The sequence below is a fragment of the Glycine max genome, chromosome 10 (genome assembly GCF_000004515.6).
Source record: "Glycine max cultivar Williams 82 chromosome 10, Glycine_max_v4.0, whole genome shotgun sequence".
In the NCBI taxonomy this organism is placed as follows: domain Eukaryota; kingdom Viridiplantae; phylum Streptophyta; class Magnoliopsida; order Fabales; family Fabaceae; genus Glycine; species Glycine max.
Genome location: NC_038246.2, coordinates 10802268 through 10827876, shown reverse-complemented (window position 1 = coordinate 10827876; position 25609 = coordinate 10802268). Strand labels below are relative to the sequence as shown.

Sequence of the window (25609 nt, the reverse complement as noted above, 5' to 3'; positions counted from 1 at the left end):
ATGCCTAAATCATCTTCCCAACATGCATGTGAACCAAGAAGTATCAAAAAGAGTCAAGCCAAGGCTATTGTGCAAGCAATCAATGGGGCAAAGCACACCGAATAAAATAAACAATGATGGCTCAAAATCTCACCAATGGTAAATTTATCACTTTCAAGGATTTCATTTCACAAAATGCCAATAAACTCCTATTTCAAAAACAATTACCCATTACCTATGCATAACTGAGAATTCAAAGAGAGATATGCAATGTTGTACACAAAACACAAAACCAACATAACAAATTTAACCTAGAAAAACCCAAACAAAGAACAATCTCCCCCCCCCCCCCACACCTAAACAACACATTGTCCTCAATGTGGCACTATCACAAGATTCAAAGCAATCAGATAAATCAAAAAAATTGGACAAGTGCATCAAAAGTAAAGAAGGAGACATAAAAAGAAAACTCCCTAAGTCATGGCGGAAGAGAAGTCGGGTGGAGTAAGGAGGACTCTTCCACCACGACATCCACTAAAGAAGGATTTGTGAGGAATGGTTTTAGCCGGTGTCCACTGACCTTGAAGCTCTTATCTGTGGATTCACTTTTGATCTCAACTGTACCATAAGGAAAAACGTTAGTTACCACAAAAGGACCAATCCACTTTGACCTCAACTTACCACTCATGAGTCCGAGCTTAGAGTTATACAAAAAACTTTCTGTCCAACCATGAAGTCTTTCTTAGCTATCATGCTGTCATGGAACTTCTTGGTCTTTTCCTTGTAGAACTTGGAATTCTCATAGGCTTCTAAACGGATCTCATCTAGCTCACTTAGTTGCAACTTTCTTTCCTCTCCAGCCTGATCAAAAGAGAAGTTGCATGTCTTCACAGCTCAATAGGCTTTGTGCTCTATCTCTACGGGAAGATGACATGCCTTGCCAAAGACAACCCGATAAAGGGACATCCCTATGGGTGCCTTGTAGGCAGTCCTATGCGCCCAAAGAGCATCATCCAGCCTAGTGCTCCAATCCTTTATGTTAGGCTGCACTATCTTCTCCAAGATCCTTTTTATCTCCCTGTTTGAAATCTCAGCCTGCCCATTGGTTTGAGGGTGGTAAGGTGTGGAAATTCTATGAACGACCCCATACTTTTTGAGCAAGGCATACATTGATCTGTTGCAAAAGTGGATGCCTTGATCACTAATGATGGCTTTAGGGATTCCAAACCTGCAAAACAAATTAGATCTAACAAAATCCACAACAACCTTAACATCGTTAGTTCTGGTGGCTTTGGCTTCCACCCATTTTGAAACATAATCAACAACAAGGAGAATATAAACAAAACCAAAAGAGACAGGGAAAGGTCCCATAAAATCTATACCCCATACATCAAACACCTCACAGAACAACATAGGTTGTTGAGGCATTTGTTGTTTCCAAGAAAGTGAACCACCTGCTCTCTGACAAGGCTCACAAATACTACAAATTCTCCATGCATCCTTGAAAATGGTGGGCCAATAGAAACCATAGTCAAGCACCCTGCGAGCTGTCTTCTATATACCAAGATGGCTGCCTGCTGCAGAAGAATGACAAAAATTTAGGACCGAGTCAATCTCATGGTCTAGAATGTATCTCCTAATAACTTGGTCACTGAACATCTTCCACAAATAGGGGTCATCCCAAATATAATGCTTAGCATCGCTTTTAATTTTATCAGTTTGAGCTTTAAATGCTAAAGGAGGAAAAACAGAAGCAACCAAATAATTCAGAATATTAGCAAACCAAGGAGTGGGGAAGGAATCAAAAATATTATACAGAATGTACAAATGGTCATCCGGAAAATCATCCCGAATGGGTGAGTCCTCTGGCGCTTGCTCGATCCTACTCAGGTGGTCAGCTACTAAGTTCTGTGCACCACTACAATCACGGATCTCTAAATCAAACTCTTGGAGCCAAAGCATCCATCTGATCAATCGAGACTTTGATTCAGCCTTTTTCAACATGTACTTCAGACTGCATGGTCAGTATAAACAATAACATGAGAACCAAGCAAATATGAACGAAATTTTTCAAGAGCAAAAACTATCGCTAGTAGCTCCTTTTCTGTGGTAGTGTAATTTGCTTGGGCAACATCCAAAGTTCTGGAAGCGTAGTAAATCACCCGAGGCAGCTTGTCAATCTTTTGGGCAAGGATAGCCCCCAATGCATAATTGGACGCATCACACATCAGCTCAAACGGGGTTGTCCAATCAGGTGCCTGAATGATAGGGGTGGTAGTCAACGCACGCTTGAGGCGATCAAAGACCTCTTCGCACCTGTCATCAAAATCGAACTCCACCTCCATTTGCAACAGATTGGAAAGTGGAAGGGCCACCTTGCTAAAATCCTTGATAAAACGTTTATAAAACCCTGCATGACCAAGAAAAGAACGAACCTCTCGCACGCAAGAGGGGTAAGGCAATTGTGAAATAACAACTATTTTTGCAGGGTCTACCTCTATGCCTTTATTTGAAATGATATTCCCTAAAACTATACCTTGTTCTACCATGAAGTGACATTTTTCAAAATTCAGCACAAGGTTAGTTTCAATGCATCTGTTAAGAACTCTATGCAGACTATTCAAACATGCATCAAAAGAGGTTCCATAAACGGTAAAATCATTCATAAACACCTCTATGCAACTCTCTAGAAAATCACTGAAAATGCTAAGCATACACCGCTGGAAAGTACTAGGGGCATTGCATAGGCCAAAGGGCATCCTCCTATAGGAAAAAGTACCAAAGGGACAGGTGAATGTGGTCTTTTCTTGATCCTCAGGAGCAATATGAATTTACAAATACCCAAAAAAACCATCAAGGAAGAAATAATGGGACTTACCTGCCAAGCGCTCAAGCATTTGATCAATGAATGGCAGAGGAAAATGATCTTTCCTAGTTGCTTGGTTCAGCCTCCTATAGTCAATGCAGACTCTCCAGTTGTTCTGCACTCTTGTGGGGATAAGCTCATCCCTCTCATTTTTTATTATTGTGAGGCCTGTCTTCTTAGGAACCACTTGGACTGGACTCACCCACTGGCTGTCCAAAATGGGGTAAATGATTCTGGCTTGTAAGAGCTTGGTCACTTCCTTTTTTACCACGTCTAGAATGATGGGGTTGAGTCACCGCTATGGTTGCCTCACTGGCTTAACTCCATCCTCTAAAAGTATTCTATGCATGCAGGTAGAAGGGCTAATACCAGGAATGTCTGGTAAAGTCCATCCAATGGCTTTCTTGTGCTTCTTGAGCACTAGCAGCAACTTGTCCTCTTGCTCAGCAGCAAGGGAAGCAGAGATGATTACTGGAAATTTTTCGTTGTTTTCTAAATAAGCATACTTGAGGTTTTCTAGTAAGGGCTTCAGCTCTGGTGTGGGTGATGGCTGAACAGTGGGAGGAACTAGGGTAGGAGAAGAGGAAGGTTCTTCAGCCTGCATCTCATAAAGCAAATCAGAAGCATGTGTATTTCCTACAACAGGGTTAGTGCATTCTGATTCTACAAAATCAGCATCAAAAGGTACAACACCCAACAAATCAGAACCAGGCTCAAATTCAACATTACTGTCAGCATAAAGATCAGATTCAGGATCCAATTCAACCTCAAATTCAATGCATGAAAGATGACAATTATGTAGATCAAACTCAAATGGATGTTTGTTACCATGCATAGAAAGAACATCAAACATATATTCATCAACAAGTTGATCAAGTATCTCAGCACGAAAAACAGAATGATCTTCAGATGGATGTTTCATGGCATCAAGAATGTTAAAATGAATAACAATATCACCAAATTCCATAGACAATGTGCCTGCATAAACATCTATTTTGGTTCGGGCTGTTTTCATAAATGGTCTGCCTAAAATAATTGGAACTGAACCATGTGAGAATCCCTCTTCCATATCAAGAACATAAAAATCAACGGGGAAAATAAGTTCATCAACCCTCACCAGTACATCCTCTATGAAACCTGCAGGGTAAGCAACACTTCTATTTGCCAAATGAATTACCACATCTATGGATTGCAAAGGTCCAAGTGATAAAGAATTGAAAATAGACAGAGGCATGACACTCATTGATGCTCCTAAGTCTAGCATGGCATTCTTAAAATTGTTGTTCCTAATAATGCAAGGTACACAGAAAGTACCTGGGTCTTTACATTTTTTAGGAATGTGAGGAACATATTTACCTATCAATGCGGACACGTTTCTACCCATGCTAATCCTTTCATTTCCCTTAAGCTTCCTCTTGTGGGTGCACAACTCCTTTAAAAACTTGGCATATCTTGGAATTTGTTTGAGAGCATCCAACAGAGGTATATTCACTTCTACCTTCCTGAAAGTCTCTAAGATCTCCTTATCTACCTCTTCCATCTTTTTGTTAGGAATTGCTCTAGGTGGAAATGGAAGAGGAATAAGAGGTTTTCGTACATCAGAATTTCTAGAAGAAGGTCCTTCATGGTCAGGAGGCTGTCTCTTTTGTCCATCTATCTCATTCTCTCTTTCAGGTGTCGGTTCTACTACTGGGATAGGCACTTCAGTTTGCTTACCATACCTCAAAGTGATGGCACTCACGTTTCTCGGATTCTGCACAGCTTAAGAAGGCAGCTTGTCAGAGTTTTGGGACTGAGCTTGGTTCAATTGAGTGGCCATCTGCCCCATCTGATTTGTCAAACTCTGAATGGAGGCTCTTGTCTCTTGCTGAAACTGCATATTCTGTATTGTCATTTGCCTCACTAACTCCTCTAAGGAAGGTTGAGAAGGGGCCTCAATTGATTGTTGTCTCTGTTGCTGTTGTTATTGTTGCATTGGAGGAGGAACGTATGGCCTGCTAGGACCAGCAGCATTTTGGAAGGAAGGAGCAGACTGTTGTTGTTGTTGTTGAGGGCTAGACCATCTGAGATTTGGGTGATTCCTCCATCCGGGATTGTATCTGTTGCTGGAGAGATCATAATTGTTCTGTTGTGGTTGATTTTGCTGTTGAGTTTGAGGGGGTCTATTGTAAATGTTTGCAGCATAAGCTTCAGCCTGCTCAATTGCTCCAGATTGCTGCATAGAAGGGCAAAGGTCTGTATGGTGGTCGGCAAAGGAGCATAAACCACAGACTCTTGCGACAGGTACAGATTTCTGATTCATGGCCAGCTGGGTTACCAGGTTAACCAAGGCATCTAGTTTACCCTCAAGCTTCTTAGTTTCAGCTGATGAAGATGAATTTGTGGCTACCTCATGCACTCCTCTAATGACAATAGCATCATTTCTGGCACTAAATTGTTGGGAATTGGAAACCATCTTCTAAATTAAATTCCTGGCTTCAGCAGGGGTCATGTCTCCAAGGGCTCCACCACTAGCAGCATCAATCATACTTCTCTCCATGTTACTAAGTCCTTCATAAAAATATTGGAGAAGAAGTTGCTCAGAAATATTGTGGTGAGGGCAACTGGCGCATAATTTTTTGAATCTTTCCCAGTATTCATATAGGCTTTCTCCACTGAGTTGCCTGATGCCTGAAATATCCTTTCTGATGGCAGTGGTCCTAGAAGCAGGGAAAAATTTTCTCTAAGAACACTCTCTTTAGGTCATCCCAGCTTGTAATGGACCTTGGAGCAAGGTAGTATAGCCAATCTTTTGCCACTCCCTCCAAAGAATGAGGAAAGGACTTCAGAAAGATGTAATCTTCTTGGACATCTGAAGGTTTCATGGTGGAGCAGACAATATGGAATTCTTTCAGATGTTTATGAGGGTCTTCACCTACAAGACCATGAAACTTGGGAAACAAGTGGATCAGTCCAGTTTTAAAAACATATGGGACATCCTCATCAAGGTATTGAATGCACAGGCTTTCATAAGTGAAATCAGGTGCAGCCATTTCCCTTAGAGTCCTCTCACGAGGTGGAGGTTGAGCCATATATTTCAATATGAAAATTGGTAGTGGAATGCTCAAAATTAGGATGTTCAAAATTAGAATGCCCAAAATCAGGATGTTCAAAATTAGAATGCCCAAAATCAGGATGTTCAAAATTACCAACAACAAAATGCTCAGATTCACCAGTAACAAATTGTTCGGGATGCTCAAAAGGCACAAAATGTTCAGGGTAATCAAGATGCACACTATGCCTAACTAATCTATGAAATGTTCTATCTATTTCAGGATCAAAGGGTTGTAAGTCACCTGGATTGCCTCTAGTCATGCACTATATGCAGCAGTTCATGTGTTTCTCAAACAGGGCAAAAAAGGTGGGTTAAAACTACAGCTATACTCAAACGATATCCAAATTAGCTAAAATTTTGTGAGCAACACCCTAAAATCATGAAAAGATAGCACAAAAAGTTTCAGACAAAAATTCAAAGTCTAACTATGGAAACTGCATAAGGAAAGTTTCGAAAAATAGAACAATAAAACTTGAAAAAAAAAACTAGTAAACATGCGATTATGGATAGTTAGAGACCTCAACCCAGCTTTGTTGGGTTGTCACAGTATGGGAAATTTTTTTTCTACCCCAAATACATATATAATAATAGGAGTGAATAGACAATTTAGTCCCGGAGATTGTACCCATTTTGCATATTAGTCCCTAACTTAATATTAAATTCAAAAAAGTCCCTATCTTTGCATAAGTGTTGCAAAATAGTCCTCCCATTAAATTTTAAAGTAACGCCGTTAGTGAGGTCAATTTTAGTGCCACATGGACTATCCAACGTGGCATGACACGTGGACGTGCCTCCTAAAAGATGCCACGTCATTTAATGATAACAAAACGAGTAAATAGGCAATTTAGTCCCTGACTTTGTACCCCTGTTGCATATTAGTCCCTAGCTTAATGAAAAATTCAAAATAGTCCCTATCTTCTGGATAAGTGTTGCAAAATAGTCCCTAACTTAAAAGATGCCAAAAATCATGCTTAAAGTGTCCATGCATTGCAAAGGTTGTGCCTTGCACGATTTTTGGCAGCACAGATTCCTCCTTGGATTCCTTGTCATCTTTTGATTCCTTGTCATCTTTCCTTGTCATCTTTTGAAACTAAAGGCAGAAGAAGGAACAAAAACGAAATTGCAATTGGAAGCAGAAAATGGAAAAATGAATTCACGTGAACAGTAATACAAAGCTAAAAACATAAAACCCTCAAACTCTCTGGACTCAGCTTGGGTATTCTCTCCTGAAGAATAGAATAATCTCGAATCCCAAGGCTGTGTTGTTTTTAAAGTTCACACAAAGTCACTGGCCCTGATTACATTATTTTGGCCCAAAACGAAATAAAAACTGAACGCAATAAAATGAAATTAGACGAAATCTAATAAAAGTGTCTGCTCTCTTCAAGTCCAATCTGGCTCAGCCCAATTGCTTATAATTATCCTGAAATTGAATTAAAAACACCAAATTAGTCAAGTGGGCCCAATTGATAAAACTGAATAATAAATTTGACAATTAGAGTTAATCAGTAATTAAATTGGTGACAAAAAGGGTTAAGAAATAGGAGAAAATAATGACACATCAAAGATACATACCATATTTGGTGTTAAAATGAGATTCTCATAATCGCTTAGGCTAGAAACCACTTTAATGTGATCAAAATACAAGCTGGAAATTATAGAGGTGAATTTGGTAAGTCAAATCAGATACTGGTCCGCCAAACCAAACTTTTTCCTATAAATTTAACTCAACCTTTCCTCTATGTCGCAATTGTAACGACCTGCCTCGTCGCTACGATATCCACACTCTAATATATGCTAATTTCAATTTTTATAAAAGAACTCCCTTAATTTTGCTTATGAAAATAGAAGTGATTTTGTCACAACATACATTCATCCAACAACATGCCATTACTTAAGTGAATATACATAATTATATAGAAACAGTAACTCGGTACACGTCATACACATAAACGAAAATTAAATATGTTCATAAGTATAATTAAAATCCAAGTTTTACATCTTTGATTCGATAAAATAAAACTTCAAAACCAACTACGGAGGAGTTGATCACAAAACACAACTCCCTCCCAAAATAATGCCAACGTCATCACGTCGGCTCGGCGGCTCCTCACCAGAATCTTACTCCTTGCACCCTGCCACTATCATTCTGCTCCCACAAACAAAGTTCATGATCATCACAGGTATCAACCATTGCAAGGGTGAGTTCATTATAAAAAGAACCAATACCAAAACCAAATAACCACAATTAGCAAGGAACATAGGTAAACATGATGAGCATACACAACATTCATTATTCAACACTCGTATCCAACAAATACTCATCATCCACATCCAACAATTACTCATCATCCATTCATGGACCCAATCAAGATTGCACAGAATGATGCATGCACCTGACTCAACACTCAGATGCAATGTGGTACGTACCAACAACAACCAAATCTCAGGAAATAGCCTAAGCGTGTCCACACGACACTCTCACTTAGGGAACTGTGTTGAGTTTGTTGAGACCACCCGGGTGTGCATGTAATAGCCCCCCTCCCATAGGTGATCAGCCTGGGAGCCCAAAGGTGTTCCCTACCAGGTGACAAGCCCCCTAGTACAAAGTACACTTGGCCACAGTTACTCTATTTCCTGTGTTGTATGAGCTATGATCACGGCCAAAAGTAAGTGCCAAAAACCATGGACCAATTAAAGCACCTAAGCATCCCCTCAGAAATGCTTAGATTCTCTAACCACGCTAGTTACCCACGTCTGGGTCATCCAACAAGGTCAGTGCACTCTACCCCCCATGACATACACTCAATACAACGTATGATTGTGGCCAAAAGCTAGTGCCAAAGACCCTGGAAGGTCAGTGCACAGTGCCCCCCATGACATACACAACATCCAACGTATGATCATGGCCAAAAGCTAGTGCCAAAGACCCTGGAAGGTCAGTGCACAGTGCCCCCCACGAACATACACAACATCCAACGTATGAACGTGGCCAAAAGCTAGTGCCGAAGACCCTGGAAGGTCAGTGCACAGTGCCCCCCACGAACATACACAACATGCACATGCCAATCCATTTCCAACATCAATCAACATTCCATTTCCATGTCATTTTCAACATAAATATCATCTCGTCTCAACGACGTTATCAACAACAACAACAACAACCTCATTTCATATTCACATATTCATCAATAATAACAATTCATGTTGACATGGTCTTTATTAACATCGTCATCTCAAATCAATATCATCATAGTTATCATTATCATCACATATCAATTAAAATCCTCAATAGGAACATCAACAACAAATCGCATTTTGCACACACACACACACACACACACATATCTTTCATGCCTGAGATTCACACTCACAGTCTTCAAACAACACAATTCAAACAAACACAACAATATCATTCATCACAATACATATATATATCGCATCCCATTCGTCAAAACATAATTTCTCCTGAAAAACCAGCATGCATATCAATAACAGTTATATCGCATCCCATTAGTTAAAAACATTATTCCTTTTTGGAAAACTCACATGCAAATCAAGGACAATTATATCGCATCCCATTAGTTAAAAACATAATTTTCTTGGAAGAAAAATCAGCATGCAACAGGGATAGGCAGGTATCCTCATAGCTAGGTTCCCTGACCCTAGTTATGGTGTTAAAACGGTAAATTTTATAATAAACTCCCCTCACCTATCGTGAGCTACCCCGCGGGTTCCTCGTCGCGTCACTTGAAGATTCCTTTTCGTCCTTGCTCGTCGATTCCATGCAAGCCTCTACCATGCCAAAATGAAGGAGACTTGATATGGATTTCAGAAAACAAAGCTAACAACAATGCTCTGGGTCAAACACCCACGTTACTTCATGAAAGAGCTGAGAGCATTTCGGGTTTTACAAAGGGATATCATTTGGAAATTTCGACCATGCCAATGTGACCGGGGTTCAGTGTAGGTTACGAAAATAACATGCATTTCATGAAAGGATAATGTTTACAAAGTCTCTTTCTCTAAGGTTTTTAAAAGGAAGCATAAGACATGCAATGGCGGTTCCAAAGTCAGAAAAGAAGCAAAGACAAGCTGAAACTAACAAGAAACAAGTGTAGAACCATGGTTACCTCGAAGGAAAATGAAAGGTCAGACTAGGGTTTCGTTCTCTACCGAAGCCGCGAGCCAAGTTGGAAGATTCTGCTTCGGTCGAAGGGTTCCTCTTAGTGTGGGGTTGCAACGGAGAACAACGGCGGTTTGTGGTGGCTAATGGAGGCTGTGGGTGATGGAGAAAGTGTTTGGGACGTTAGAAATGGCTTTGGAAGAAAGAAAGAAGAATAAATGGTGTTTTTCCTAAGCTACACGAAAGCAAAGGCTGAAAATGCTCAAGTGAGAAATGGTCTTGGACACGGAAACATCGCGCACACTCTAGACATCTTCTCGAAGATCCCAATGGTCAGATCGTGGACAAGTGTCTTGTAAAGCTGCAAACCAAATTTCGCGAAGATCCAACAGTTAACGAAGGCTGGGCAGTGTTTTTACTGAGGCAGCTCATGTAACTTCCTCAAGAAGCTTCCTCGTGGCTTCTTTGAGAATCTAGATCCTTATCTACCCACACCCCTTTATTAACTAAATTAACCTCCTTGAAAATAATTACGGATAAAAATAATGCAAAAAATATAATCAATCATCAAACATACTTATTAATTTTATATATATATATATATATATATATATATCAGGGTGTTACAACAATCATATTTCATAGCATATAAGATAGTAAAGCTTGTAAGACATGGATTTAGAAAACAAGCCAAACTTGAGTGGAATCATATTGAAATGCAAACCACATAGTCATATATCACAACCTATAAATATTCAGTCATACTAACCAAATATTAAGGGAAATACTAAGTGTTCTAATGTCATAATAATAGTCAAATACACGGCTAGAAATCAAAATACTAATAATAATAATGTCTAAACTGATGGTGGTGGAGGTAAATCAAGGCAGTTGTAATTAACTAAGTACTAAATACTTAAAACATAACCAATGTCCAGAGAATAAATAAATCACATAATGTCAAATTATTCACAAAACATAATAAAAGCATGTGTATTAAACAAGTTATAAGTCATCATAACATAAAACAAATCATTTGTCTAAGTCACTGGCATCTAGAAGTCCTAATTCTCCTCTAATGGTGTAGAAGGAATCTTTGGGTAGTGGTTTTGTGAAGATATCTGCGAGTTGATGTTTGGTATCTACAAATTCTAGAACACAGTCACCTTTTAGGACATGATCTCTAAGAAAATGATGCCTAATTTCTATGTGCTTGGTTCTAGAATGGAGGACTGGGTTCTTAGATATATTTATGGCACTTGTGTTGTCACATTTTATGGGAATATGGTCTAATACAATCCCATAATCAGATAGTTGTTGTTTCATCCATAGAATCTGTGCACAACAACTACCAGCAGAGATATATTCTACTTCAGCTGTGGATAATGCTACACTATTTTGCTTCTTGTTGTGCCAAGAGACAAGAGCAGATCCTATGAATTGACATGTGCCACTAGTGCTCTTCCTATCTGTTTTGGATCCAGCAAAATCTGAATCTGAGTATCCTACTAAATTGCATAAAGAATTTTTTGGGTACCATAATCCTAAGTTAACTCTTCCTAAGAGATATCTTATGATCCTTTTTACTGCAGTTAAATGTGAAAACTTTGGATTTGATTGAAATCTTGCAGACATGCACACACTAAACATAATATCTGGCCTACTTGCAGATAAGTAGAGATCCAATCATACCTCTATATTGCTTTTCATCAACGGGTTGACCAGACTTATCTTTATCAAGGTAGCAACCAGTGCTCATAGGAGTAGCCAAGTGTTTTGAGTTCTCCATTCCGAATTTCTTGATGAGTTCCTTGCAATATTTTACTCGATTGACAAAGATCCCATCATTTGTTTGTTTGATTTGTAGTCCAAGAAAGTAGTTTAACTCACCCATCATGGACATCTCAAACTCACTTTGCATGTCAATAGAAAACTCCTTGCTCAAAGATTCATTAGTAGATCCAAAGATTATATCATCAACATAAATTTGTACCAATAAGATATCATTATCCTTCTTCTTTATGAATAAGGTGGTATCTACCTTTCCTCTAATGAAATTCTTTTCTAATAGGAATTTACTTAATCTTTCATTCCAAGCCATAGGTGCTTGTTTTAACCCATAAAGTGCTTTCTTTAACCTATAGACATGATCTAATTTTTGTGAGTCTTCAAACCTGGGAGGTTGTTCTACATATACTTCCTCTTGGATTAGACCATTTAAGAATGCACTCTTGACATCCATTTGATATAATTTAAAATTCATAATAGATGCATAGGCTAAAAGCATTCTAATGGCTTCTAATCTAGCTACAGGTGCAAATGTTTCTTCATAGTCTATACCTTCTTTTTGGTTGTATCCTTTTACAACTAGTCTAGCTTTATTTCTTTACTATACCATTTTCATCTAGTTTATTTCTAAATACCCACTTAGTTCCTATAATGGGGTAGTTATGCGGTTTCTCAACTAGTTCCCAAACATTATTTCTCTCAAATTGATTTAACTCTTCTTGCATAGCAACTATCCATTGATCATCTATTATGGTTTCATTAAAGTTTTTAGGTTCTATTATAGAAACAAATGCCATGTTATTGCATAAATCTTTGAGAGAGTGTCTAGTTGTTACCCCTTTTGAGATATCTCCAATGATATTGTCAAGAGGATGATTTCTTGAAGTTTTCCATTCTTTGGGAAGATCATCATTTTCTTAGGCTATATCATCTTGAACATCCTTGTTTTCTTCATTTCTCTTCCTTTTTAGATTTCTTTCTTGATTGTGCATATCTTCCAAAGAATCTGCAATATCATCAAGAAACTCCTTTCTCGGAGAGGTAATATTAGTTTCATCAAAAGTAACATGTATTGATTCCTCAATTGTCATGGTTCTTTTGTTGTATATCCTAAAGGCTTTGCTATGTATGGAATAACCAAGGAAGATACCCTCATCCGCCTTAGCATCAAATTTTCCTAGGCTTTCTTTACCATTGTTTAGGACAAAACATTTACATCCAAAAACATGTAAATGAGCAATGTTTGGTTTTCTATTGTTAAATAGTTCATATGGGGTTTTCTTAAGAATGGGTCTTATTAAGGCTCTATTCATAATATAACATGCGGTGTTGACAGCTCTTGCCCAAAAATATTTTGGAAGTGGAGTGTCATTTAAAAGGGTTCTAGCTATTTCTTCTAGAGATCTATTTTTCCTTTCTACCACACCGTTTTGTTGGGGTGTCCTAGGTGCAGAAAAGTTGTGTTTTATGCCATGTTCATCACAAAACATTTCAAAATCATTGTTTTCAAATTCACCTCCATGATCACTTCTAATGGAGATAATTTTAAGATTTTTCGTATTTTGGATGACTTTGGCAAGTCTTTTAAATGCATGAAATGCATAATTTTTATGAGTAAGAAATAAAGTCCAAGGATACCTAGAATAGTCATCAACAATTACTAATGCATAGTAACTACCACCAAAACTCAGGATCCTAGAGGGCCCAAACAAATCTATATGCAGTAATTGTAATGGTTGAGTGGTAGGGACAATATTTTTAGATTTAAAAGATGTTCTTGTTTGTTTACCTTTTTGGCATGCATCACATAATTTATCTTTTTCAAACTTTAATTTTGGTAAACCAACAACTAGGTCTTTTGAGGTTAATCTATTTAGATGATCAATGTTAATGTGAGCAATTCTCTTATGCCATAACCAAGGATCACTATCTTTACTTAGAAAGCATCAATCATTTTTCAGATTTTTGTTTCAAATCAATCATGTAAACATTATTTTCTCTGAAACCTATATGCTCAATATCTTTGTCATGTTCATGCTTGATAACACATTTTTCAAAATAAAAAGATACTTTATATCGTCTATCACATAATTGACTAACACTTAATAGGCTATGCTTTAAACCTTCTACAAGTAGCACATTTTCAATAGGAGTAGAGGAACTCGTACCTATTTTGCCGACTCCAATGATTTTGCCTTTGTTGTTGTCGCCGTATGTAACATGTCCACTTTTCTTGGGAGAAATGGTTGTAAACTTGGATACATTTCCCATCATATGCTTGGAACATCCACTGTTGATGTACCACTTCTTCCTTACAGATTCTTCCTTGTTATTCTCATGAGATTTTGTCATGAGACATAAGTTGGCTTGGTCTTCATCATAATCTTGAAATGATTTCAGATTTGACCTATTCTTAAAAATACTTTTGAAAAACAGAATTTAAAGAGGTCATTTATCTTGAAGTTGTGAAACTTTTCTCAAGATACCTGCTCTGATACCACTTGTTGGATCAAGTGGCCTTGGAATAATTAAGAAGGGGGGTTGAATTAATTATAAGTGTGTCTTGACTAATTAAAAAATTATCCTTCTTAATATTACTAGAATAAATTAGGCTTTACGACTAAGTTATGAGGAAGTAAAGAACAAAAACAATAACTTAGACAATACTAAAGCGGAAATAAAAGAACACAGCGGAAAAGTAAAGAGTGTAGGGAAGAAGAAGACAAACACAAGATTTATACTGGTTCAGCCACAATCCGTGCCTACGTCCAGTCCCCAAGAAACCAACAGTTCTTGAGATTTCTTTCAACCTTGTAAAATCCTTTACAAGCCAAAGATCCACAAGGGATGTACCCTCCCTTGTTCTCTTTGAACAACCAAGTGGATGTACCCTCCACTTGAACTGACCCACAAGAGATGTACCCTCTCTTGTTCTCAATACAACAACCCAAGTAGATGTACCCTCTACTTGTACCACGATGGATGTACCCTCCAATGTGTTAAGACAAAGGATTTTTAGGCGATTAGTCCTTTGAATCTTTGTAAGGGGAAACAAAAGATATCTCAGGCGGTTAGTCCTTTGAAATATTTTGTTTAAGGGGAAGGGAAGAGTCGAAAGAATTCTCAGGCGGTTAGTCCTTTGAATTCTCTTGGAAAGAGAAAAGGGAGACACAAAAGAATTCAGGCGGTTAGTCCTTTTATTCTTTTGGCAAAGGGAGAAGAGAATGAAAAAGAGTAGTACAAGTTTTTGAATAATGAACTTTTCTTGGAAGAGAAAGTATTGAACAAAAACTCTTAAAAAGAAGTTGAGAAAATGAATCAGACATTTTTGTAAAAAACTTGTTATGAAATTCATGCCATGGTCACATATTTATAATCATTTGATGACTCAAGTTAAAGTTTGTGACTCTTGGCAATTTCTTTAAAACTAGTCACCTTTTAAAAATTGTGACTCTTTTGAAAACTAGTCACTTAAAAACTTGACTTTTGAAAAAAAAATCTTCAGAAACAAGTCACTTTAAGAATTGTGACTTTTGGTAATTTATTTTTCAAAATCAGTCACTGGTAATCGATTACCATTAAGGTGTAATCGATTACACATCAACAGATGTGACTCTTCATGTTTAAATTTGAAAATCAAAACATTTAGAAACACTGGTAATCAATTACAAGTATTATATAATCGATTACACAAGTTAAAAAAGATTTGAAAATGTTTTATCACTAGTTGTGACTCTTGCAATTTGAATTCTAACGTTTTAAAACATTGGTAATCGATTACATGCTCATGGTAATCGATTACAGCTTTGTAGATCAGTTTTGAAAACAATGCTGGCTACTGGTAATCGATTACTATCTTATGGTAATTGATTACCAGAGACTGAAACTCTTTGGTAAAATATTTTGTGAAAAATTCTTGTGCTACTCAATGTTTTGAAAAAACTTTTTTGTACTTATTTTGATTGAATCTTCTCTTGATTCTTGAATCTTGAGTCTTGAATCTTGATCTTGTTTGTTCTTGAATCTTTAGAATTTGCTTAACTCTTGATTCTTTGGCATCATCAAAATAATTTTGGAAGGCATTGCTTCCACACAATATTCTTAACTTATAGATTTAAAAGGGGATTTAGAAGTCAATTAAATGAATTTTTTTAACTTAATTCACCCCCCTCTTAAGTTATTGAGGCCACTTGTCCAACAAGTGGTATCAGAGCTTGATTCTTATATAAAGTTTAGAAACTTCAAGAATAACAATGGCCTCATCAAACTTCCTATTTCCCAAAGGAAACTCCATTAATAGGCCTCCTATATTTAATGGTGTGGGCTATCATTAGTGGAAAACTCGCATGTAAATCCTCATAGAGGCTATAGATTTAAACATCTGAGAAGCTATTGAAATTGGTCCTTACATCCCTATAATGGTAGTAGGAAATACAACTATAGAAAAACTTAGGGAACAAGGGATGAAAAGGAAAGAAGAAGGGTACAATATAACTTAAAGGCTAAAAATATAATTACCTCTACATTAGGAATGGATGAATACTTTAGAGTCTCAAATTGAAAGAATGCAAAAGAAATGTGGGATACATTACAAGTAACCCATGAAGGAACAATAGATGTTAAGAGATCTAGAATAAACACCCTAACACATGAATATGAACATATCAGAATGAATCAAAATGAGACCATACAAGATATGCAAAATAGATTTACACATATAGTTAATCATCTTGCATCATTAGGAAAGATATTTCCTAATGAGGATCTTATTAACAAAGTTCTAAGATGTTTAAGCAGGGAATGACAACCAAAGGTAACTGCAATTGCAGAATCAAGAGATCTCACTAACATGTCTCTTGCAACTCTTTTTGGAAAGCTTCAGGAACACGAAATAGAACTTATGAGACTAAATCAACATGAAGAAAATGACAAGAAAAAGAAAGGCATTGCACTTAAAGCCTCATCTTCTATTCAAGAAGAAAGTGATAGAGAAAACTTGAATGAAATAGACGAAGATGATGATTTTAGTTTCTTCATAAAGAGATTCAACAAGTTTCTAAGGAACAAAGGAAATCAAAGAAGAACAAATTTCAATCCAAAGAAAAAAGGAGAAGGCTCTCCTTCTATTCCAAAGTACTATGAATGTAATCAACCTGGACATCTAAGAGTTGATTGCCCCTGTTTCAAGAAAAGAATGGAGAAGTCTGACAAGAAAAATTTCAAAGGCAAAAAAGCAAAGAAAGCTTACATCACTTGGGAAGATAACGATATAGATTCATCAGGAGATTCAGAAAATGAAGTCTTGAATCTGAGTCTCATAGCCAAAAACTATGATAGCGAATAAGAGGTAACATCTTCTAACAATAACCTACTATTTCCTTTGATGAACTTCAAGATGCATTTAATGACTTGCATGAAGAATCAATCAAACTTGTTACGCACTTTGGTTTATATTCTTCAATGTATGTCTTGTGAATGATTAATAGTATATGTTTGTCTTATACTTGTTATGCACTTTGGCTTTTTGTTGATGCCAAAGGGGGAGAGAAATAGGAGTTAAATCAAGAACTCACATAAGTAATCAACTTAATTTCAAGTAAAGCATAAACTCAAAAACAAAGGGGGAGAATTTAAGTGAGTGATCAACTAGGAAAAAGTGTGTGTGTGTGTTTCTTGATTTCAGAGTTGTCATCATCAAAAAGGGGGAGATTGTACAAGCAAACTTCATTGCTTCATGATGATGAATCAAGATTGATTCAAGGTGTTTTGATGATAACAAAGATGATGACAAAAAGCCCAAGAAAATGATTTCAAGATTGAGTCAAGAACAATTCAAGAATCAAGAGAAAGATTCAAGAGAAAGTTTCATCAAGAAGATTCAAGATTCAAGATTCAAGAATAATCAAGATCAAGATTCAAGACTCAAAGATTCAAGAATCAAGATAATACTTAATCAAGATAAGTATTAAAAGGTTTTTTAAAACATTGAGTAGCACAAGAAGTTTTCACAAAATCATTACCAAAGAGTTTTACTCTCTGGTAATCGATTACCAGATTGTAGTAATCGATTACCAGTGTTTTAAAACATTAAGATTTTCAAAATTCAAAATGAAGAGTCACATATGTTGATGTGTAATCGATTACACCTTTATGGTAATCGATTACCAGTGACAATTTTTGAAAAATTCATTTCCAAAAGTCACAATTCTTCAAATGACTTGTTTTTGAAGATTTTTTCAAAAGTCATAACTTTTTAAGTAATTAGTTTTAAAGGAATTGCCAAGAGTTACAAGTTTTGACTTGAGTCATCAAGAAAATATAAATATGTGACCTTGGCATGAAACATTCATTCATATCAATCATCTCTTTCAATCATTCTATCTTTCAATCTATCTTTCAACATCTTCTTTCATTTCTTTCAGAACTTTCTGGTTTCTTCTTCTCTTCATCTTTCTAAAAGTTTTTGTTCAAAACTTTATCTTCCAAGAAAAGTTCTTTGTTCAAAAACTTGTGTTATTCATTTTTTTCACTCCCTTCTCCCTTTGCCAAAAAGAATTCGCCAAGGACTAACCGCTTGAATTATTTTTGTATCTCTCTTCTCCCTTTTCCAAAAGAACGAAGGACTAACCGCCTGAATTCTTTTGTGTCTCCCTTCTCCCTTGTCAAAGAATTCAAAATGACACAGTCTGAGAATTTTTTTGATTCTTCCCTTTCCCATAAACAAATGATTTCAAAGGACTAACCGCCTGAGAATTCTTTTGTTTCCCCCTTCACAAAGTTTCAAAGGACTAACCGCCTGAGAACTTTGTCTTAACACATTGGAGGGTACATCCTTTGTGGTACAAGTAGAGGGTACATCTACTTGGGTTGTTGTGACTGAGAACAAGAGAGGGTACATCTCTTGTGGATCAATTCTAGTGGAGGGTACATCCACTAGGTTGTTCAAAGAGAACAAGGGAGGATACATCCCTTGTGGATCTTTGCTTGTAAAGGATTTTACAAGGTTGAAAAGAAATCTCAAGGACCGCAGGTCGCTTGGGGACTGGATGTAGGCACGGATTGTTGCCGAACCAGTATAAAACTCTTGTGTTTGTCTTCTTCTTCCCTACACTATTTATTTTCCGTTGTGCACTTTAATTACCGCTTTTACTTTTGGTTAAGTTTATATTCCTATTCTTTACTTTCTTAACAACATAGTAAAAGCCTAAGAAGGGTAAATTTTAATTAGTAAAGATTCATCAATAATTAATTCAACCCCCTTTCTTAATTATTCCGAGGTCACTTGATCCAACAAGTGGTATCAGAGCAGGTATCTTGTTGAAAGTTTAACCACTTCAAGATTCATGGCCTCTTCAAATCCTTTGTTTCCTGAAGGAAATTCCATTCATAGACCACTCATTTTCAATGGTGAAGGTTACCATTATTGGAAAACCCGTATGCAGATTTTCATTGAAGCCATAGATTTAAACATTTGGGAAGCAATAGAAATAGGACCATACATACCCACTGTAGTAGATGTAAGCACAAGCACCACAACACAAAAACCTAGAGATAAGTGGACAGAAAAAGATAGAAGAAGAATCCAGTATGATCTTAAAGCCAAAAATATTATTACTTCAGCCCTAGGAATAAATGAGTATTTTAGAGTGTCAAATTGCACAAATGCCAAGGAGATGTGGGATACTCTCCAACTTACACATGAAGGAACCACTGATGTAAAAAGATCTAGAGTCAATACCCTTACACATGAGTATGAATTGTTTAGGATGAACCCTAATGAAAACATCAATAGCATGCAGAAAAGATTTACACATATAGTTAACCATCTTGCCTCTTTAGGAAAAATATTCCCTAATGAAGATTTAATTAATAAAGTTTTCAGATGCTTAAGTAGGGAATGGCAGCCCAAGGTAACTGTTATTTCTTAAAGTAAAGATCTCTCTTCTATGTCTCTAGCTACTTTGTTTGGAAAATTGCAGGAACATAAAATGGAACTCCAACGTCTTAATCAAAATGAAGAAACCGAAAAAAAGAAGAGAAGTATAGCACTTAAAGCCTCATCATCAATACAAGAAGAAAATGAAGAAAAAGATTCAGATGATGAAGAAGACTTCTCACTCGTTGTGAAGAAGTTCCAGAAATTTGTCAAGAGAAGAAGAATAGAGAGGCGTCAGAACTTTAACAATGGAAGAAGATCACAAGAAGACTCTCAAGTTCTTAGATGTTACAAATGCAATCAACTTGGTCACATCAAAGCTAATTGTCATTCAAATGAAGAATGGCCTGAGAAAAGTGATAAGAAAAGGTATGATGAAAGAAGAACCAAGAAGGCCTACATTGCATGGGACGACAATGATTCATCCGATGGTTCTGAAAAGGAGATCAATCTTCTAACCAAGGATTATGAGAGTGACGAGAACTTCTCTCAAGAAGTTTAAACAAAAAGCAAAAGTATGACTTTCATCTTCAAAGATCTAGACACCTTTAATCATGAAAAAGGTAATATCAAAACCATTCTCTTTTGAAATTTTATTTTGGTTGATATTTCTCTTTCAATTAATTTGATTATGATGACTAACAAATTTTTATTTGTTTATCTTTATTGATTGAGATTGTGAGTATGTGGTTAAATATTCTTGATTGTGTTATTTTTTCTTTCTCAAAGCATGAAGTCTACTTTTGAGTATTTTGATAGTGTCTATGATTATTATTCTTCAATACTTGTGTTGATTTTTTTTTTTATATAATTTCATGTATACATGATTTTTTTTAATTATGCATGATTTTGAATATGTATTACTTGATTAAGATTCATTCATAAAGTATTTTTAAATATATATATTTTTCTTTAAGAAAGTATTTTGATACTCATTCAAATTTTTCCTTAAAAATCAATAAGCTTTTATTTTTTTTGGTGAAAATGCTCTTTGGTAATCGATTACCATATTAGTGTAATCGATTACAGGCAGTTATTTTTGGCTAATATGCTCTCTGGTAATCGATTACCATATTAGTGTAATCGATTACCACGCGTCCCTACACCTATATATACAAATTTCAAAATCAGAAATCTGCAACCTCTCTTATTTTCGAAAACCCTCGTTCCTAATTCTCTCTTCTCCCATATCTCTTATTTTCGAAAACCCTGCACCTATAGTTGATGATTATTTAAGATTCACATGGACATTATTTCTCACTCACAAAAGAGATATTTTTCATGCTTTTAAGAAACTTGCTAAAATCATTCAAAACAAGAAAAATCTCTATATTGCATCTATTAGGAGTGATCATGGAAGAGAATTTGAAAATAAGGATTTTGAATCATTTTGTGATGAAAATGGCATTGAACACAATTTTTTTGCACCTAGAACCCCTCAACAAAATGGAGTAGTTGAGAGGAAAAATAGATCTTTAGAAGAAATAGCCAGAACTTTGCTTAATGATACAAATCTTCCTAAATATTTTTGGGCTGAAGCTATTAATCCTGCATGCTACATAATGAATAGAGCTTTAATTAGACCAATCTTAAAGAAAACTCCATATGAATTGTACAAAGGAAGAAAACCAAACATTTCTCATCTTCATGTTTTTGGATGTAAATGTTTTGTGCTAAAAAATGGGAAAGACAACTTAGGTAAGTTTGATGCAAAATCTGATGAAGGTATATTCCTTGGCTATTCCTTGAATAGTAAAGCTTTTAGAATTTATAACAAAAGAATTATGATTATTGAAGAATCTATCCATGTTTCTTTTGATGAGACTAACCCTATAAGGCCAAGAAAAGAAACACTTGATGATATTACAGATTCATTAGAAGACATGCACATTGATGCGAAAGGAAATGGAAATGAAGAAGACTTTCAAATTGATGAAAACAAAACAAATATAGATCTTTCAATGGAGTGGAGAACTTCAAAATATATATAAGTAGTTTGGACAATATAAAATTCATTGTGTACCATTGGATTGACAATATCAACAAATTATTTGGACATTGGTACTAGAGTTGCCAAAATGGACCAAGCCAGACTGAACTCAAGAAATATAGGCCCAAATTCAATCAAGCTTATTAAGTCTAATATTTTTATTTTTCTCTTTTTGAATTTGTATAAATTTGGACAAAAAAGTAAAATTGGTCAATATGGGTCGGTCCAATGGGCCATCAGGTCTGATTGGACTTAAAAAAATGAAGCTCATATAGAATATGGGTTGGCCTAACCGAACCTAATTTCACGCTTGGCATAATGGACCAGGCCAAGCCACGCAGGACCGAGCCGTTCATTTTGTTAGTTCTACTTGATACATAATGTCATGAATACTGAAATAGATTTGTTCGCCTAATGAATTACATGAAATAACAAAATTACCACAAGAAAGGGATTGAATTGGGGTTTTACAAACTTTGAAATCATTTTTGAAATAAATAGGTTTCTAGTGTAAGCTCATAATGAAATAGTTCAAAATGAAGAATTGTTCTGAGCTCAGAACAAAAGTTCAAGTAGTTATGGAAAAAGTGTTTTTTTCATAGTTCAGATCTCTTGTTTCACAAAAAGGGTTTGCTTAAAATAAAACTTTGATAAAAAAAAAAAAAGTTTAGTTTTATGTGTATTTATGAAATGTTTTTCTGTCTTAAAGATTAACAAAAACAATTAACAGATCAGTCACCAAAATCAATGCAAAGAAAGGGAAGAAGGGTAGTGCATAATGATTTTAATATTGGTTCACCCCAACCTTGGGGTATGTGATTTCACTAACACAACCAATCATTGTTGGACCAACAACCTGCTAATACTCCCATTGGACTTCCAACCTAGCTTCAACTAAACCAACAACAACACTAAATTTCCACCTTGCCAGCCATTACTAGACTTACAACAATAAATGGATTTTTGTGTTTTTGAACTACATAGACATAGATCTTCACCTCACAGAGGGTTTCCACTTAGGAAAATAAATTATGTCATTTCTATCTCAAATCTATTATAGATTATAAGTTGATTATAGAAGTGGGTCACTCTCAACAAAGAGGGTTAAAGCAGAAAACTTAGATTTCTCACACAGAGATTTTGCTCTAGTTTCTCTCACTAAAATGCTTCAACTTGACTTCAAGATGCTCTTCTATAAACTTATAAATCTCAAAAGAAGGTTGTTGAAGTGAAGCCTACTCAACTGATAAGCTTTTGAAGCAAGTAGACAAACTTAACAGTTGTCATGAATTGACAACTTGTAAAGCCATTTTGAGGTAGTCATTTTAAAGTTTCCATCCTGAGGAACCTTTCTGATGAGCATTTTGATGTAAAATCAGAATAGCCAATCAGATGTTAGCGAAGAAAGCATACATGTTTGAGGTAGATCTTTTTTATGAAGATCAACTTATATGCCTTTTTGAAGTAGTGTTAGTTGGTTAATACGACTAACTTTTGTGTAAAAAAAGTTGTGTAAATTGTATTCGACTCGTTCCATTTATAGTTCTTTTTGTAGTATTGTGAGTACATTTTTTTTAAATATAGGTAATAAGTACTGAGTATCCCACTTTTGTGTATTTAATAACCTTTCAATTTCAATTTCAGGTAAAATAAGCAAGTTTGTGCAAGTTCTGATTTTGAGCCGCTCGCTAAGCCAATTCTCTGGCTTAGCGAGCCATCCGCTAAGCACAACAGTTCATGGCTAAACGCGTAGAAGATCCTGGAAGCAGATGAGTTGTCATGATGCGCTCAGCGAGAATCAACTCGCTAAGCGCACTGTTTGCACCTCCAGGTTGAGTGAAGAAGAGGCGCGCTAAGCCAAATGTCACTTAATTTGGCTATGCAAGCTAGAATGTGGTTGAGCAAACGACCAAAAATCAACAACACTATTTAAAGCCTGAAATCAGAAATGGAAACCAGTTCTCAATTTTTGGCGTTTTCTCTGTTCTTGGAAGCATTCATCTGAGTGGCTTAGTGGCGGAGAGAACTTCTGGTGTGAAGATCCTGAGGGACAACAAAGATTAAAGAGGAAGTTATCATGTAGAGTATTAGATGAGAGTTTGAGTGATTGTGAGGTTTCTAGAGGTGAAGGAGACATCCTCACCACATGTACTTCCTAATATTTCATTTTTTCTTTTTCATGTTTGTAAGAGAAGCTTCCCAGTTATGGAGAGCTAAATCCTCAGTTGGTTCTTCCTACGGGGTACTTGATGTAAATACTCTTATATCTATCTAATGATGTTGCATGTGTTCTCTGTGCTATCAGTACTTCATTTTTAGTATGCTTTTGCCTTGATCACGTAGATGAATGCTCGGTTAGGGTCATTCAACATTGGGAAATGGTTTGATCCTTAGAACTTGATAAGATGAGGCTAGTTTATCATATTTTCACGAGGGATCGGGGCACGGTAACCTAGTTGTTGGTATGTATGTCTTAATGCAGTTATGGTCAAGTTTAGTCCAACAAGAGGGATCTGAGGATGACACTTGGCTAGGATTAGGTTAAACATGCACGAGACATCAAGGTTTAGCAGTCCAGGAGAAAACATAGAACACATGAATGTTGTTAGGTAAAGAAAATCTTTAGTAGCATCAGTCGCCCAGTAGGAAGACCAACATGTTGACCTTTTATTTACCTTTGTTTAGTTAGTTTACACACGTGTCCATACTACATATAAACCTTTTATAACAAGACGCTTATTTATTGAACCACAACTTTACCAAGTAAAACAAGTTCCCCAAGAGTTTGATACTCGGTTCTTACCGTTTTATACTACTTGCACGATCCGGTGAATTTGCCGGCCGTCGAACAAGTAGCACAACTTCATCAACCTTAACACATCTTCAAACCTCAAAGCATTTTGAAATAGATTGCTTCATAGACATTTAAGTAAAGGTACAATAGTTGGCGAGTTAGTTTTTTTATCTAGGGCTAGACTGTAAAATATCTACAGTCTTTCATTTTGATACTTCTTATTAGTACTTCTCATGGGCAGATTCAACTTTCAACAAGTTTGCATTATTTACTTTCTAATATGCCCTCAGTGTGTGTGGTAGAATGTGGAAAGTGAGATGTTGTCAACTTCAGTCTTTTGATTTGCCCTCTGTATTTGTGGCAACATATGAAAGACATGATGTTGTCCTTCAAATGCATTCTAAACCAGTTTGAACTCCATTCTGAAGTTCAGTTCTTCAGAGTCAAGTTCATCATTATTTTGATGTAGACTCTGATACAACTTCATTTTGATTTTCGATGCTCTTTATGTAGCCTTTCATAAGTCTTCTATGTAAGGCCTTGTTGTTTAGTATTTTTCCTAAACCAAGTACTCACACAGAAGCATTCTTCATCATGCGGATAGGATTCGTGGAATCTTCACAGTTCTCACCTCTTTGACAACTATTTCGAGACAACCTTTATAAGCACTTCATAATGAATGAACATATCTACTTCTTAAAACAATTAACACTAAAACATTTACGCAGAATGTTAGTTATCACTTAAACCTATCATGCTTTCAATTTGCATTGCTAATGGTTTATTATAATTAAAACCAAGGATGTGGATTTAACATGTTGTCGTCATTCCTAAAGTTATTCCTTTAGTCGTCTTCTTGCTACACGTTTTCTTCTGTGTTAGTTCCATATCTTTTGTAGTCTTATTGGAGTGCAAATGTGTAAGCCAATATGACTCAACCTTTGATTCAAATTATTTTATCAATTCATCCACTCTGGTCCCACTTAGCATGCCAATTTTGTAGTTGTGTAAAATCAAATTGATGGTACCATCTAAA

The 25609-nt window shown here is 36.1% G+C and overlaps 1 non-coding gene across 1 annotated transcript; it reads left to right on the top strand.

The window, feature by feature from the left end:
- Positions 1 to 5430: 5430 nt before the first annotated feature.
- Positions 5431 to 5537, top strand: LOC112998225 (small nucleolar RNA R71). Its single transcript, XR_003263264.1, has one exon. It is a non-coding gene; the product is annotated as a small nucleolar RNA R71 (small nucleolar RNA).
- The last annotated feature ends 20072 nt before the right edge of the window (positions 5538 to 25609 follow it).